A 17,630-nucleotide genomic window follows, 5' to 3' on the forward strand; every position below is an offset into this window, starting at 1 on the left:
TCAATTATCACAACATGTTGTTCACCACCCTCACCCAGCACCCACTCCTAGTTCCTGGAAGGTGGCCCCCAGTCCCTTTTATCAGGGATCTGATACAGTACACCAATCAGTTCATCTTTTGCAATGTTTTTTGGAGTTTATGCCTTTGTTATGAGGCTACTCCCATCTAATCACATTGCTATAGTTACAGTCTGTGCAACAACACAACATGAACACTATGCTGTCACTTAGTATTTAGTTTGATGGACACATTGCTCAATTTTAATACCACATTAGCCTGTGTCACACCAAATTAAAGGGGAGAAAAATGAAGCAGTGTGTCCTTTCCTCTTAAGATGTACAAGTTAACCTGCTTTAGAATTTGCCTGGCGTGGGATGTCAGGTAGGGATCATCCAGCATGCAAGATCAAATCTCATCATCACCAAGCACGCAAGCCTGAAGATGCTAATACATAGAGAGAGCACAGCATAGGACGGAGAGTGGCAAGAGTGAAGCCTTAGAGGTGAGGGAAGGGAGAGCTGAAGCAGAGTAAGAGAGAAATAAAGCAGCTTACAGGTACTGGAGAGAGAAAAGGAGTCAAGGAGGAGAGGGTATCAGTCCTTTGCAGCTCAGCTGAGATTGAGAGAAATAGAAATGAGAGAGCGATAAAGAGTGTGAGCAGGAGACAGAGAGAGAGAGAGAGAGAGACAGAGAGAGCAACACAAGCCAAGTGTTTGAAGTGGATCACTGTAGGCCAAACATCTGAAGAGGACAAGACTGCAAACATGTCACACTGCAGCCTGCTTGCATTTAACAACAGATGTTTGGTCTCTCTATCTCCAGTAATGCCTCCCCATCCAGGTTAATCTGACCTAGTGAAAGAATAATACAGGTTTTCTTTTTAAACCTTAACTCATAAAGAGGACGTTAGTTGGCTTGTTTTCAGTATAGTGCTGAATTCTCCCAACCCCCATTTCTCTACTGTCTTCTGTCTCCTAGCAGGGGTATAGTGCCTTGCCTGGGGGCATTTTCAACAGTACATGTTGCGGGAAAGGAAAGAATATTACTCATACACATGTCCCCACCCACTACTTCCCAGACTACCAAAGAAGTCAAAGTGGCAATCTTCAGCCACCAGCTCCCTTTCCCAACAATACAGACAACCAGAACTATAAGCTGCAAGTCTTTTCCGGCTTTTGTAGCTGTCTTTCTGTCCACTCTCTTCATAGTAGAATGCTCAGCCACGCTTCCTCTTTAAGTGTGTAATTACTCCCCAGCTACAGCAGCCCATACATTCTCCCCATGCAGTGGCATCACTAGTGATTTGCACCTAATTTATGGTGCAGGAGGTTCAAAGTTTTAATAATATTTGGGTAATATGATGGCAGGCCTTGCCTCGCTCATGTGATGGATGAAGACCGGGCTGAGCCATTGCAATTCTGAGCATGACGAGATATTGGCACCAAACAGCTTTATACCTCTGCGCTCCTCTATAGGGGTTGGCAGTGGTGTGAGAGCACAGCCAGAGGACCTTCATGAATTATAGATATGAGGCTGAATGATCAGGGCCGAGGCCGTGTGAGCGATGGACGAAAGGGACAGGATGTGGCTGGCTGATGCACCACCGTCCCTGTTGTCCTGCTGGATGCTGATGCTCACATAGATTAATGATGGGATGCTGAATAAAGCAGGTCCTGTGTCGGTGCAGTTCGTTGGCAGTAAAACACCGGGCCGTCATGAGACGTGACGACTGCTGATGGAAGCTGATGGCAAGTCAGATGTGTTTTTAAAGTACTTTTGACGAACTGATCCATTACAGGAAGCTTTAAAGACTTTAGAACATCAATAGAGAAACCTGCATCAATTATTTTAAAAGTCTGACCCTGGCGTCTGTGTGAGTGTGTCAGAGCAGCACTGCAGGGGGAAGAAATTTGCACTTGAGGCCTGAAAACAGGTCATTGTTATTAAGAAATTCAGTTTTCAGCCATTTTGGTATAGGACAGAAAGAATAATGAAGGGCATAATTGAGAAGTAGGGACATTGAAAAGCATGTTAACAAATGACACTTTTGCCATTGACAATGTCGCTGCTAAGAATAGGGCTGCAACTTTGGTTTCTGAAAATTAACTAACATGATCGCCTGCAATATTGATGTTTACAGTGCGTGCTGAGCTCATAGAAAACTCTGCTGTCATGTCAGATCAAGTGCTTCCTAAAATAACAGCCAGTCTCCACTTTTGAAGAGCTCATCTGTCATCAGCCATCATCATCCTTTGTATGGAAGTATTAGGGATTTAGGAGAGAACAAATCATATGCAAAGAGACTTTTGTCTGTGTTGCAAAACAAGAAAACCAACTTGTTAAATCACCTGAAAAGAACAGAAAACACCACAGTTTGCAGCAAGGTGAGTGCATGAAGGCTGAGAAGAAAAATGTTGCTAACGTTACCTCACTGAATCCCCATCCATTCCATATCAGTGACACGACAGCATGCTATAAAAAAATAAAAAATAAACAAATAAAATACAGCGGTGGATATGTATCCATCCAGCACTCAAAGGCAGACTGGAATAACTAATGCAATCGCATAACATTTGGCTAGAGATACTTGTCTGTAAACAAAGTTTTCATTTGATTGTATTCATTAATGGCATATTTATTTTTAGCTACCCTGTAGTTTGGGTACATTTTTTGTGTACATTTTGCTTCAAGGAGGTGTACTCAATTCAGGTGAAGACAAAACTTATTTGAAATCTAAATCTGATGCAAAGAAATTTAAAGTAGCAGTAATGTAACACATGAAAGTGAGAGCAGGGCTCTGGTAATTTATTTTTGTGTAAAAATGTTTTGGTAACATTTTAATTTTATTTTTGCTTCTAGGAGATGTGCTTTGAGTCTAATATTAATGCAAAAATGTGTACAGGAACATAGCACAAAGTGGAAGTGAAAGCGCTGATCTGAATATTTACATGTGAAAGTACAATAAATGTATTGTTAACTAAAATCAGTAAATAACAGGATAAATAATTGTGATCTCAAAATTGATCAAAATAATTATTAGTATTTTTGCCATTTTACCAGTAGATCTGCAGAATATTTTCCCAATTACTTGTTTAAACACTTAGTCAATTAAGTGAGATAAAATTCTTTGTCAAAGTGTTTGAGAAACAAACAAAACAAAAAAAAAAACAACGCCCATTGCTTTTCCTCAGGGCCCCATCTTCAAATTGCTTTTTGTCTAACCAAGAGCCCAAAACCCAAGATTTTCAGGGGAAAATGATATAAAACAGTTAAACCCAGCAATTATTAAATCATTCTGCAGCTTCTCTAATGTGAATGTGTTTTTGCTTAAAAATGACAGTTATGGTTGATTAATTTTCTGGATTATTTTCTTTCAGTTGACTACCTGTCTTATCATTTCAGCTCTACTTCTGTCTGTTATATAACCTTCTTGTGCTTCTTGTCTCTTCACTAGTGTGACTGAAACCCATTTCTTCACAATTGTAGCATTCACAATCATACTGATTCCAATATTTCCCATTAATTCACTCGTGACAGTAATGTGAATCCATATCCCACTTTGCACTTTGATTCCTCTCTTGTCAGTTTTTGTGCCAGCGCACATTTGTAATACATGGAATTAAACATGCCATTCTGTTTTAATGAACCACTTGTTGGAGGAGAGCATTGATTGTGCAGACATTAAGCCCATGCTCAGATAAGATAACACAGAACATTCTCTAATCTAGCTCTGTCCTACTTCACACTTGACCAGATGGAGATTTTTTTTTTTTTATCGTTGAAAGAAGAGAGAGAGAAAAAATCTCTTTAAAAATTAATACATTATTTACACCCACCAACGGCTTACGGCCCAGTGTAAATCAAGTCCACAGCAGGCTCTACTGAGTCCCTCTTAATGACTTCTAAAACATATGCTTTTTTAATCTTTCTCTTTTTTTTTTCATTGCCTCATTGCTGCTCTGGGCTTTTTTTTTTTTGCCCTTTATTAAACTATACACACACACACACATACACACAGTGTCATTTCAAGAGGAGAGAAGGTCCTCCGCTGTCCTAATACAAGCTGAGGAAGGAGACATAGTGAACCCCCCCCAGTCCAACTCAGCCCACCCTCCTTCTTCGTCCAGCCTTTTACTCCCTCCTGGAAGGAGCAGAGAAGGAGGAGGGAGGGAGGGCGGGGGGGTAGGTAGTATTAAGCTTGACCTTATGTCCAGCAGGGCAGCTGCCTTCTTTGTCAACACTCGTCAGATAAAGTCAGCCGACGAGGCCATTGTTGTGGCAGGTAACTGTTTTTACTCGCAACCTAAAGAGTGTCTGGTGGGCGGCACTGGGAGATTACCACCTGAGATTTATTAAAATGGTCAGTGATAAAAAGAACAATGGGGCTTAAGCTGGCTGGGTAAGTGGTCCTAATTCATGACAGGAAGAGAGGGCACACGGCTCCACACCTACAAACAGAGGGCCCTGAGGATGAATGCCCCGGCCACTTTGCCATCAATTAGCAAACAAGCTCAGAGGCTGGATTGTCTCTGAGACAAAAAAAAGTAGAAAAACAATACAGGTTTGGTATGGGACAGTGAGGGGAGATAAGTTTCCAGGCTATTGTCCAGGTGACAGCAAGGAGAAGAGGAGGTGGCTTGCTTTTGAATGAATCCAACTAGATGTTGCAAATAATGCTGTTAATTGTCCTGTCCTTTGTGTCATACAAGCTAATAGTAGAAAGCAGAAAAAATACAGTTTAAATGAAAAGATTTAAGGAAATAGCATATCACACGTAGCTGATCTCAACACAGATTAAGTGCAGCGGCTGTAAACTGTATTCCATGTATGTAGCTATCCACGCATGCTGAGCTCTTGCTTTGCTTAATAAATATTTTGAGATTAAAAGCAGCGGTCCTACAGATGTTCGGGCAGACATGCACGGCAAGCGTATGTTTTTCGTGTTAAGAGGATATGTTTAATTCAACTAGAGAATAATTATTGAAAATACTAGGCTGCAATCCTAATCTGGGGTCCAATCAAAGCATGAGCCTTAGACAGATTAAATTTATCCCCCCTACATTTCCATCTGCTTCAAGACATCTCCAAAGAAATACACATTTTCTTTGGAGGAGAAAACAACAGAATTAGATGTTGGCCGGCAGCAGTCTTAACGTCAGTGTTTACCAAATCAGTATGGATTAAAGACGAGGCCCTCGTCCTGGCACGGGAGCAGATCTGCACAAAAGGACACAGCATTCCTAAAGTTCCCTGACCCAGACTTTTACACAACTGCACACACGCTCCAACATTACCAAGCCTATGACTTTATGTGCAATCAGCTTGTATATTGCTTGGGTGAATTCTTAAATCCGCAGCAGCAAATTTGGGCTTCGAATTGACAGAGGGATTAATCAACGGGATGTTAAAATGAGTGACATCATCATACGGATTCAGGTTCAGCTGGAAAGTTTTGTCAGAGACGGTAGATGCAGCTACTATCACCTGTTTCTGTTCACCTTCTTCACCCTGCTGTTGTGTTTATATGAGGCAGAAACTGGAGGCTTTCCTCTTTGTGAAACATGCTCAGCTCAGAGCAGGACAGGTGCGCAGGGAGTTGGTGTATTTAATCCTGTTTCGCAGACCCATGCCAAGCTAGTTACCATTTAACCCTTGATTGTGGGCTTGTCACCTGCGGAAAACACTGGCTTTGTGCCAAAGTTAGAAGGATTGGCTAGGCTGGAAGAGGGCTACAAAGAGGAAAGTTAAGGCCTGGTGACACCATCATTTATACCAGCAGATTTATATGTAAAGAATATATATATATACACACACATAGACATATATGTGTATATACATACACACACACACACATATATATATATATTTTTTTCAATGGGATTGCTGCAAATATTAACTTTAAATTCAAATTCAACATTGGTGAACTTAGACACATATTCAAAGAGGAAATGGAGGAAGATATTGTTGCACTTTTATTAGGAGTTGCTGGCATAAATATTCAATTTTAATAAAATGTATGCACTTACTGTCCTTTTAGCAACCATGCTAATTTAAGCCCCTTTCCCAATGGACAAAAACAACATTACCGTGTGGCCTTTATATTTAATCAGAAAAGTTGCTTCACTCCCAAGACAAATGACTCTGCAGTAACCAGCTCCAGCTATGATTAGTTGCGATCAGCAGTGATGGAAATACAATATCTGGATGGACGTGCTTATTGTAGCCCCTCAGCCAGAACAATGTAATGATGGACCACCAGAAAATATCGTACGTCTTCATCCAAACATTGTTCCATATTTAGTTGGCACCGTGTTTGAGTAAAGGCTGAATATGTGAGATATATAAAATGAAGTAGAAACCGTAGCATTTTCACTGGCCTCTATTCTGCTTTCTACTGTTTACTAACCAGATTCATGGCCCTCCTGTAATGTCAAATGTGACACACAAGTAAAAGCAAAAAACGAAACAAAACAGAAAGGCATACTCATCTGTTGCAAAGCTGTGTACATGGCTCAAGTCTACAGGCAATGGGAAAGGAGTCTATTGCCAATTTTTGGTGGGTTTTCTCATGTTTAAACAAAATACATACACGTGATAATTTCAGTAACTCTTACATGAAATGGTGTATAGTCCTGAGGGCAAAATGTTTGACGATGGTAAACAGCCTAGTACAGAGACCAGTTCTAGTCTGGTCGGCTAGCATTCAAGTGTCTACCTTTCCAGTTACAGTAAATCACTAGCCGTGCAATTAGTTCCTGTGTCACTGAGCTTACCACATATTTCAGGAAGACACAAAGATAAATTCCACTGTGTCACTTTCTGATGTGACCAGGCATTTAGGAAGCAGTAATTTAAAAAAAAAACAACACACACACACAAAAAAAAAACAAACACAACTTGGATGAGCCATCTGAAAATATATTATGACCCAAAAAATTAAACCTTAGACCTTAAGACGTAGCCTAAATTCTCTTTAACAACAAAAACTGAGACAACTGAAGACATGAACAGATGGGACATATCTTCAAATCTGAGGTATGTGATTAGTGGTTGTAGATGCCTCACATAGTTGCAGACAGGTGTGAATACCATGCTCATTCTACTTCTCAAATACACAGTAAATAATGGTCAGAATATGTCAGCTCTAACATGCAGTTGTTTTTACATTTATTTACCCAAAAGACAGTGTTTTTCTGTTCTCTCAGCAGACTGTGTTTTGTCTCTAAGTTTCCTTTGTGAGAGTGACAGGAGATGACAGCAGGCTACTGTTACCCCCTTCTCTCAGACACAACCTCGGCACCCCGTGGCATTTCGGGGATTTGATGACACAGTTACACATGTTCACATATGTCTGAGGGAATTAAGACATATGTGACACTCCGCTATCTTTCTTGGGCCGATGTCATACTTGCCCTTTTAGAAATTATGGCCCTGTCTGTCCACAGCTTGCTGCATTTCACACTTTGGATTATTTTGTTACTCACTTTGGGTTTCACACTGATACATCCCAATATATCAACCGGTGGCTCCGCCACTGTCTCCGCCTCAGATAACTCAGTTTCGGTGTAGATTGTTTTAGTCCCTCTTTTTTAATGACCATGACCAATTGGATATGTTCTGTTGGCAACTGTCTTGCTCCTCTCATACACTGGGCCATTGTGAAAAAGAAGCAAAAAAAAAAAAAAAAAAGAAACCTAAGAGGGCCCTTCGAATTTTGTGTGACAGTCTTTCAATATGTTTCATGTGACTCTCCATCTACTGTTTACAAACTGCATCTTGTGTGTGATTACCAGTGTATGTATGCCTTCCTGCTCTACTGTCTACTGCTCACTACGTTCTCCAATCACACAGTTGTTTCAAGAAATTCACATTTCCACACTGAAAAAAAGTCAGACTACTATGTCCATTCTGCCTAAAATCTTTACTCCATTGGCAATGTGCAAAATACACAGTGATGTGATAAAATATCAAATGAGCAGGTGACACCTCAAAGCTCTGCACTCATTTAAGAGGCAGACGTGCTGTGACAGTAAAGTTTAGCAGCCAAAATAATGCTAGCAATTCGAAGCATGCTGGCCCTCGTAAATGAGTCATTACACTTCATCAGAACGGCTTATTTCTGAACAACACGCTTGTCCTTTCTGGAATAACCTGGCCCTTAAAAGTTTGTCAGCTGCCAAAAACTGCAGATTGTTTTTTACCATTGTTTCTCAAAGCTCGTGCCCATGGGATCACTCAGGAACATTTTGTGTGGCCCCTGAACATGACACGAAATGCATGCATTACATTTTCTCTCTATTTCAATAGTCCACATGATATAGTCTCCATTTACTATACAACTTGGATACTGTTTCAAACTGCAGTCCCCTAACAAGTGTCTGTCTGCCTCTAGATGACAGTTTGTAGAGAGTGTCAAGGGCATTATGTTCTGTCATCAATGCAAGTGCTGTTAGCTAAATTTAGTGTTTTTGTTGGGTAACTCGGCAGTTTATGGTGGAGGTTTGATGGAGGGATATTTTATGTATGGGTGCACTTTTCCTGTGCAGCCCTCAATCATATGCCTGCTCTCTAAATTGGCACTCAGTCATCAAAACATTGAAACCCCCTATTTTATGATGTGGGATGGAATTAAACAATGCTGGACAGTTGTCATGGCAACAAGTATCTTTGCGGCAACAATTATGAGTTTAACAGTAGAAACATGTTGTTTCAGCCCATTCTCATTCAGAAGTTGCCAAATACCGTCGCTTTGTCTATTATTTCGGCGTAAGATACCGACGCTAAAAGCCACCTTTCACAGCGTGATGATAAGTTGCCGGGCATGCTGATCATGTTGTAAATTAATCTACCAGGAAAGTGCACTTGCATAGGCACATATTTTATTGCCGACAGCAAAAATTGAGCCAGATTAAACTTTTTTTGATCTAGTGTTCTTTACCAGAGCCCTTTGCACTGGCATCTTGGCTGTGTTGATGTACTTAACTTGTTTTTTGATTAACTGGGCATGCATACTGTTTGTGTGAATGAAGACATAATTATTACTGAATAATTAGACCATACATAAAATGTGCAAAGAAAATCAAATTCAATTGCATATTTTACAGACTATCCCCATTTATCAAACCAGCACCTAGTAAACTGTTTTAATAAATTTAGAGCCAGCACTGAACTTGCACTGGCTTAACCACATACATGGGTACACACACGAACGTGTTGACATGAAACAAGAAGTACAGATCATAAACCAGGGAGGAAGTATCATAATCTCTCATTACATCATTTATGGAGGTTATTGCAAAGACATAAACCACTGCTGCAGGAAATGACTTAACAACTGTCATAAAAGTCAGTTAAATACTATTCTCACCCCAACCCTCTATTTCCAATCAATAAATGTTGAAACGCTATGATGTTTTTTTTCCCTCTTCTTTGTGTAGCTTTGGGTATTCTCTGTTAAAAAGATGTATCTAAAGATTTCAAACAGTTGTTGTTGAAGTGTGATATTGGTGTCAGCTTTCACTCATGAGTACAAAGGCACACCTACAAAAAAAAACATCCACAGCTATCATCATTCAGTACAAGCTTCTTCTCAGACACAGATCAACTGATATTTAAATGGCTGATTTTCAAGACTGACTCTTTCATGGTACATTTTGCAGGACATTCCACCCGGCTCCAGATGGGTCCTCTTTGAAGATAAAAGACCTGCAAATCTGTGGACAATGGCACAATGGATCAAACGCAATATGTGCGGTCAAGAATATCAGGAGCTGTTATGGGTAAGCCTTTTATCCACATCTCAAGGAACTCCTCAAATAATTGTCTGCTAGTTTTCAAACTTGAAATGCCTGTGATGCTTCTCCCCTTCCTTCACTGACCCACTCAGTGCTCTCCTGAGGTCATGTTTTTGGTGATGAGCCTTACTTGGAGAGTTACCCAAAGCCATTTTATCAACTAAAACAGACTCGCTGGACCTCCCTCTCAGTTGTGTCCCAATTATCCCAGTGAATCTTACAGCAGGTATCCAAATGTCAAGCGTCTTCCATGTTATTTCTCTCACAACTCCTCCGTGGAGTAGATTCGGTAATTAGTACCTGTGGGATGTGTCAGTGTGATCAGAGGGTGAGGGCTAAGCATGGCTCCATGCTCAAGCGGTCCTTCATAACGGCTCTGTGGTTGCATTGTTCAGACAGGGATTTTTGTTCGATAGAGCCCCTGTATCAGACGTTCCAGCGGTGTCAGCGGTGTGCAGGTATGGAGGCCGGGGCAGGTGGTGTATCGAGGTGGGTCTTAGTGTTCTCACAGCCTTGAGAGTTGCATTCCCACAATTGCTAAGGCAGGAAAAGTATGAGTTTTTACAAGTTTGAAAGTAATTCTGCAGCAGGGAGAGTACTGTGATGTGAATGGAAGGGCAGTGAATCAGACATTGTGTATTGAGTTGACACTCAGCAACAAGCTGTAATATAGGACTAAACAAGAGAAGCAATGCTGCTGATGATCTGTTATGCAAATTCACTATCGCAGATTTTCAGAATGTCAGAAGGAAATCATGGGAGTTTTACCTCAGTTGGCAAGCACGTTTGATGTAAGGTGGCCGTAAAACTCAGTCCGAGCTGTTCCCGCAAAATTAAACGTGTTTATTATTATTGTAACTTTTAAGTCTTGGCTCATGAAAATGTTGTAAGTTTAGTGATGTAAACATTGTCAACAACCAATAGCTGCGCTCTCTCCACCACCAATCAGGGAGTAGCAAAATGACAAAAAACATGGAGGGGACTCAGGGGTGGCGCAATAACATGGACAAGTCTCATTTCTGTGGAAAAGTACTAAATAATAAATATTACTAAATAATTAATATTTTAGTGAGAAATAAACCAGAAAACAGTCTCATTGTCCCATGGTCTCCAACACTTGAGCTCAGCTAACCAATAGGTGTTGGTAGCAAGTTGAGATACCAATATCCGAAATGTAAAGTTTAATTGCAAATGCAGTTTATCTTTATAGATTATATTGATGCAAAATTGACAAGACTTTAGTCTGTGAAAAGTCTTTTCAAAGTCAAAGAAGCATTAATGTGTCTCAGAAATCAAATTGGTTGTCTTTTAGTTGCCAGATAATTTTTAGTTTTTCTACAGTCAAATTAGTCATTTGGTAAAATTGAAATAAATTTAGTTAAAAATGTCTCACATTATCACATCCACCATTACCCAGATAGGTGTCAATGCTTTTAAAACTGTTTAGATGTATGTTGCAATCTTTTTTTTTCTTTGTGTAAATGGCATGTTTACCATTGATATATGAAGGAGAGCAGAAACTGCATTCAAACATGGGACCCTATTGATGCCTATGAAAGCTGTTTTCTGAGTGAAAACAGAAGAAAAACCCATAGAGCATGGACACTAGAGTCCTTCTCCAGTTCAGCAGGGTTAGGGTTACCAGTTTTTTTATATTTAGAAACTAACAATCTGATAAGTGTGGATTAGTTGGGGTATCTAGCTTCACATGCTTAGGTTGAATTCGGTTAAACTAAAGCTACGCTCAGCTGTAGATCAAACAGCATCTTTGGTTTTTAGCACTGTGCTCTAAACATTTCAGAAATTGTTCAGACCAGTTATTTGAGTCGCTCACATTACCGGATCAGATCAGATTTTGATCCATAGAGGAGTTTGGATTCATCTTTGAGTGTTGTTATTGTGTGGATGAAACAATTCATGTACTCATTAAAGGTATTTATGTAGCTCTATATTTTGACCAAACACTTAAATTTGCTTTCATTATACTCTGTTTGAAGCTCCCGTAAATAAGAGGTAATAAAGCAACACAGGGACGCTGTGCGAAATCGACTGATGAGGCCGCTCAGCTCAGTGTCTCTGTTTGATATAAGAGCTATTCTATGCAAAAGCACTCCCCGCTCGTTTTTCCCCTCTCCTCCCCCTTTGTCACTTAAAGAATGCTTGGCGCCTGTGGATTAATTAAAGTCTAAACATTAAATATTGATTGATGCATTATCAGTGGCTCACAGTCGCCTCCTCTCAGATTGATTTCCACTGTGATTTATTGTCATATTTGCAGAGTCATTTCACTTGATAACAAAGAGAAATTGCTTGCAACCTTGGTACCCCCACCATTAGCCCCCCACATTGACACGCTCCCTGATACTTAGCCCTCCTCCCATCCTCCCCCTCTCCTCTCTCTTGTTTTCTGCTGTCTCTTTTTATTCTTTTTCCTCTTTTTACTGACTTTTCCTCCTTCATCTTCACTGTCATCCTCATGCCGTTAAACAATAAGTCTGCGCTGCCATTGCAGAGTTGTTTGTAATGTGATGCAGGTGCACGGATGTGTTACTGCTCTTACACAAGAAAACGTGGATTAAAAAAAAACTGAAATATTAAGTTAACTGTTAAGAAGACATAGAGAGTTCTATTCATGCATTTCTTTTCAATTTTAACAAATTCATTTTTTAATTAAATTTTTCCCCATATTCATAAGATTTATAAGAAATATTATCAAGGTGCCAATCACAAAAAACACCTAAATATGTTGAACTATTTCAAACGTATAAATCTCCTTTATACACAAGGTAAGTATGTACTTTTTTATTAAAACAAAAATCAAAAAAGGTAGAGGAATTTGTCTGTTACAGGTCTGCCCTCCAGTTGTCATGCCATTTCCATGTGCCAAACATAATTTACGATTTTACTCCTCAGCCGTCAACTGTGAACTCTATTAATTTGTAGGGGGGGACACTGATTTATAGGCTTATGAGCCCATGTATGCACATCACCATTTGTTAGCCAGATATTTGCTGCCAGCTCCCTGGATGATGGCATCATCCTGTTTCCCCGTAGCACACACACATTTGTGGACTCAAAAACACACAAAGAGAGGAACGCAACCATCCGAGGTATATGAAATTATACAGACAGGTAAAGTGCAGGAAAAAATCTTCAAATGTCTCCCCTTTTTGCTCAAAGTCTTAATTACCTTAACTTCTGTTTGAGCAGCATCAGGTCATTTTCTCTCAGATAGTGCTACTCTTAACCTTCCTGTTACCATCTAATTAAGCACTCTCTCGGGTAAAATTTGGAAGCTATTCTTATACTAGAGCCAGGAGCACATATTACAACTTTCCTTCAGTTGGGGGCTTCTGTGCAAATCACATTTAAATGATGTCAAAACAGAGGAAAAAGCTATATTTACCAACAGTTAATATTTTTAAGACTTCTACTCAAATCAACTCATTATTTCAAGGGCTCGGGACAAATTGAATTTTCCCGATTGCAATTGGATTTGGTGACATTGAATTATGAGATATATCCTAATTTGTGTTTGCTGCATCTGTGGTGTGTGTGTGTGTGTGTGTGCGTGCGTGCGTGCGTGCGTGCGTGCGTGCGTGCGTGCGTGCGTGCGTGCGTGCGTCGTAACAAAGCAGATCTTGTGGGTCTTAATTCTTAAGCCAGTGTTGAGACGAGGGATGCATGTCATCCAGGTCTCACACGGTATTGTATTGCCTGCTAAATTGCATTATCCCTCATGAGGAGACGGTGTGGGAAACGATGTGTTCCCAAATCAGGTGCTGAATGAAGAACTGATCACATGTGATGTGAGTGTGATTCAAACCAGGCAAACTCCCCGGTCCATAACTGTCTTGCTATGTAGTTTTAAAAATGTGATCCCAAAACTGATTGATTTGTTTGCAAACACAATAATGACCCCACATTAAAATACTGTAGAACAGCAATTAAAACTCAGTAAATGTATCTTATGTTTTTAAGAATCAATAATAATTTGGTGCCTTTATTTACATATTTTGAGGTTTTTAAAGGACAATCTTAGATTTTTCATTTGTTCCGTATAGGAATTTTTAGCTCTGCTGCACACTGGCTCATCAGCCGCACCTCCTCTATTCAGAACGCTCTGCTTAATCAAGATAGCCCCTTCTGTGTTTGACATCCATAATCAGCACGCAGTGAGGGAAATTATTCAATTAACCCTAATTAACACTGTAATATTCTACGAACTACATGAAGATTAGACTTGTGCTTTGACTATTTCAAAGCATGTTCACACACGCTCTACAAGCTCATCCATTGTCTGGGAGCGGTTAATTAAGGCTAAATTTGCTAATTGTTCATTTGTATTTTTCCTATTGGCCTGTCATGATAAATCACCGTGCAGTAATTCATCTCGCCCGATGTACTTCATCTCTGTCGTATAGGAGCTTGTGGCGCGGCTGAGGATGAAATGTTCATTGTTAGCATCATCCGTCACACTGTGGGAGGAGAGTGATGACACAGCTGTGATTTGCTTGAGCTTTACAGTACCAGGCCTCTTACCTGTCCAGCCTGTTTCAACTCAACTGGGTTTGAATCAGTTAGCACAATCATTTTCTTCTCCTTTTCTCTTTTGCACCAGTGACAAAGTTTGCAGCGTAGCAACAGTGTAAATGCACAGCACCTCAAGTAATCTAGATCAGTGGTTCCAACTATGGACCAACTGAAGCCATGTAATTATTTAAAATTGTATGTCCGTATACAATTGAATTGTCAATGTACAGGTTGCTTTGCTCAGTTACTGTTTGTGTAAATACCACTCTAGAAACTGGATATTTCACCCATTAATACGTAACTAGCTAACGATGTCAACCGTTAATTGTTTATATATCCTTTACGTTTAGCTATTTCAACCATTTATCCAGTATGTTTAGCTAATTTAGCTGTTTATCCATTACATTTAGCTAGTTTAACTGTTCTTCTATTAAGTTTAGCTATTAAAATGTTTATCCATCACGCTTATTTAACTGTTATCCATTATGTTTCACTATTTTAAGTGTATATCCATTTTGCTAAGCTATTATAAATGTTTATTCATTAGGCTTAGCTAGTTATATTTGCTCATTACTTTTAGCTATTTTCACGGTTTATCTATTAAATTTAGTTATTTCAACTGTTCAATATTGCGATACGCCAGTTTTAATGTTTATCCGTTATGTTTATTTTAACTGTTTATCCATTATGTATTGGCTAACTGTTTCAGCTGTTTTCACAGTTTACTTAACACATTAGCTGTTTTAACTGTTTATATTTAACAAACTATTTCACCTATTTATCCTTATATTGCTTGTTTATCGATTATAACTAGCCATTTGTTTAGGCTATTCTTTATATAATAACTTTTTGTTAATCTGTTATGCAAAATGACTTGTTTCACTATCGGAATTTGATCACATTTAAGATTCGGAAAGTCTTGAAGAGCTGCATGATTTAATCCTCAACAAAATATTTGAATGGCATGAGAGCTATGGCACTTATAATTGTACATCACTTTCTCATGCTTCGAAAAGTTGCAATCCAGAGAAAATTTTTAGAGCAAGACTATCAGTGTAACCATAGAAACTCACTAATTGAACTCCCAGTCATGCTGCGAGCTCCTGCTTGCCCCACACCTACAACTGCCTGTGCACGGTGCAAGAGGAGAGGGAGAGACCCCACACTGTTAGCAGAAGAGCCATGGACTGTTATATGCTGAGCAGCATGCATGGTAATTAATTACAAAATAATCTATTTAAATATTTGTCTCACTTGATGGTCTAAACAGTTTTCACCCTGATGGTCTAAATAAGTTGCTTAATTTGTTGCTATTTAGAAATAAAGTTGCTAAGAGGGTCTGAAAACTCACTAGCCAGAAAGTTGCTAAGTTGGAAACACTAATAACAGGCAGTTTATTTTTTGTTGTAAATATAATAAAGATCAGCCCTTATCCTTAAAACAGTTTAGTTAAGTACCCCTGGTTCAGAGTTAGTGGTCGAGATCAATATCAACGTGACTGACTGTTGCTAAAATAATACTTACATACTCGAACGTCACTCCGTGTTGCTGTCTGATTTCCCCCAGTGTGATGATATCCTGCCACCACACCGGATGAAACCCAGCAGCTGTGGACCATCCTGCATGATGCAAGAGTTTTCACTGAGGCCTGCTGTTAGATAAACAAACCCCAGCACCTTCTCTTCTCTATGGTAAGGCAGTTCAATACACTCTCATCTCTCTCTCTTCTCTGCAGTCTCTCCCTGCTGCATGTATTGGCCTCAGCCTCTACCAATCGTCTTATTGATCCCAAATGAAACACTGAACTCATCAATATGGTCTTAATGCGAGTTTGTTGTTCAATCACTTGCCATTTAAATCACCCGGCTCAAGTCCGGCACGCCATCCGTTTTCTGTCATACGCTGCACGTCTCACCAATTTGCTTTGTCATTTTGGGAGAAGTATGCAATTATCATAAATATCTCCCAGCATTCACTTTGTCAACCCCACAGTGCGATGTGATCATGCCTGCAAGAATTTAAAAGTCTGCCCCCCCCTTTTTTTTATCTCCTTTGTTACCTTTTATCCTGTGTTGAAAATAGGTGCTTTTCTCTTCCCACCAATACTTACGATAGCCTATTCTTACATCTTAAATGAGGTTTCATGAATGTCACAAATGAAGTCAAAGTGCAACCCCATTGATTAGGCTGGTAATTAAGATGTAAATGTGGTTGTGGGCTGGTGAGCGATCACACCTGCGATAATAGCAGAGTGCTGTTAACATCACCAGGGGTCTGACTGCCATGCAGTGCGCTGCCTTATCAATGTTTGGAGTGATCTTCTGTTTAAGTATAGGCTCCACTCCTAATTCATGCTGTTTGCTAGTGCTGTGCTGCCACTGGCAGATAGTGGGCTACAAGGTAATGACAATTTTCTCCAGTGGGTGCAAGTCACTCAGTGAGAGGGGGCTCTTGTGTTAGCCACCTGGTTAAACAAAGGACCACTGGAAGACATTACAGTCCAAATGAGAATTACCTTAACTGCCAAGTGCAATGAATGTAGAGGAATTTGTCATGGTGACATATTCACAACTCATGTTAACAGAACATGCTGACACACAAGGCCACCAGGACCTTCAGCACAGTGCAAGGGGACAATGCAAGACATACTTAAGAGTAGACTGCGCATATATGAAGATGATGTGAAGTCCCAAATTAAATTTATGTGTGGCCAAATTCTTTCACTTAAGTAAAAGAACATTTATATGGAAAGTGGCTATTAAGGAAAGTTCCTCAGACAACTCTGCATTGACAGCTTTGTTGGGAAATGCAAACATTCAGTGATACGCTCTTATACTACATCCCTTTTTGTGTGGACAGCAGATGTGAGTGTGCTGTGGATTTAGGTAGACCAGGCATGTGCAGCCGCTGGCAGTCCTTTAGGGTTTTGGCGCTCGCACGTCGGTGTTAACAGTTTAGCTTCAGTGCCAGGTAGAGAATGAATGACACGGGGCAGGGTGGCACATCCTTGGAGATGTTTGTCAGGAGATGTCCCTCCCTTCTGCATGTTTACACTCACAGGGGCCACACTTGGCTGTTAGCGGGGGAGAAAACTGGGAAAACAGCCGTCTTGTGAGAGCCAAGACTCTTACTGTGAATATTAAAGAGAGACAGAGAAGGAGAGAGAGAGAGAGGGAGAGAGAGAAAACCAGCTATCTGCACAAAACAAAGCTGGGTTTGGAGAGCCCGTAGCACATAATAAGCACGGCTCTTTCACTGCACACCCAGGGCACTCTGGAAAAGTGGGGAGGCCGCTGAATGGG

The 17,630-nt window shown here is 40.1% G+C and overlaps 1 long non-coding RNA gene across 1 annotated transcript in view; it reads left to right on the forward strand.

The window, feature by feature from the left end:
• Nucleotides 1–16,020, forward strand: part of LOC148190451 (uncharacterized) — a 229,821-nt gene extending 213,801 nt beyond the window's left edge. Inside the window, exons 4-5 of the long non-coding RNA XR_015777494.1 lie at nucleotides 9,661–9,780; nucleotides 15,895–16,020. This is a non-coding gene — a long non-coding RNA (uncharacterized LOC148190451). The remainder of the gene's footprint in view (nucleotides 1–9,660; nucleotides 9,781–15,894) is intronic.
• Nucleotides 16,021–17,630: the final 1,610 nt, after the last annotated feature.

This window comes from Plectropomus leopardus, chromosome 1 (genome assembly GCF_026936395.1).
Source record: "Plectropomus leopardus strain MGB_pleo_1.0 chromosome 1, ASM2693639v1, whole genome shotgun sequence".
Classification (NCBI taxonomy): Eukaryota; Metazoa; Chordata; class Actinopteri; order Perciformes; family Serranidae; genus Plectropomus; species Plectropomus leopardus.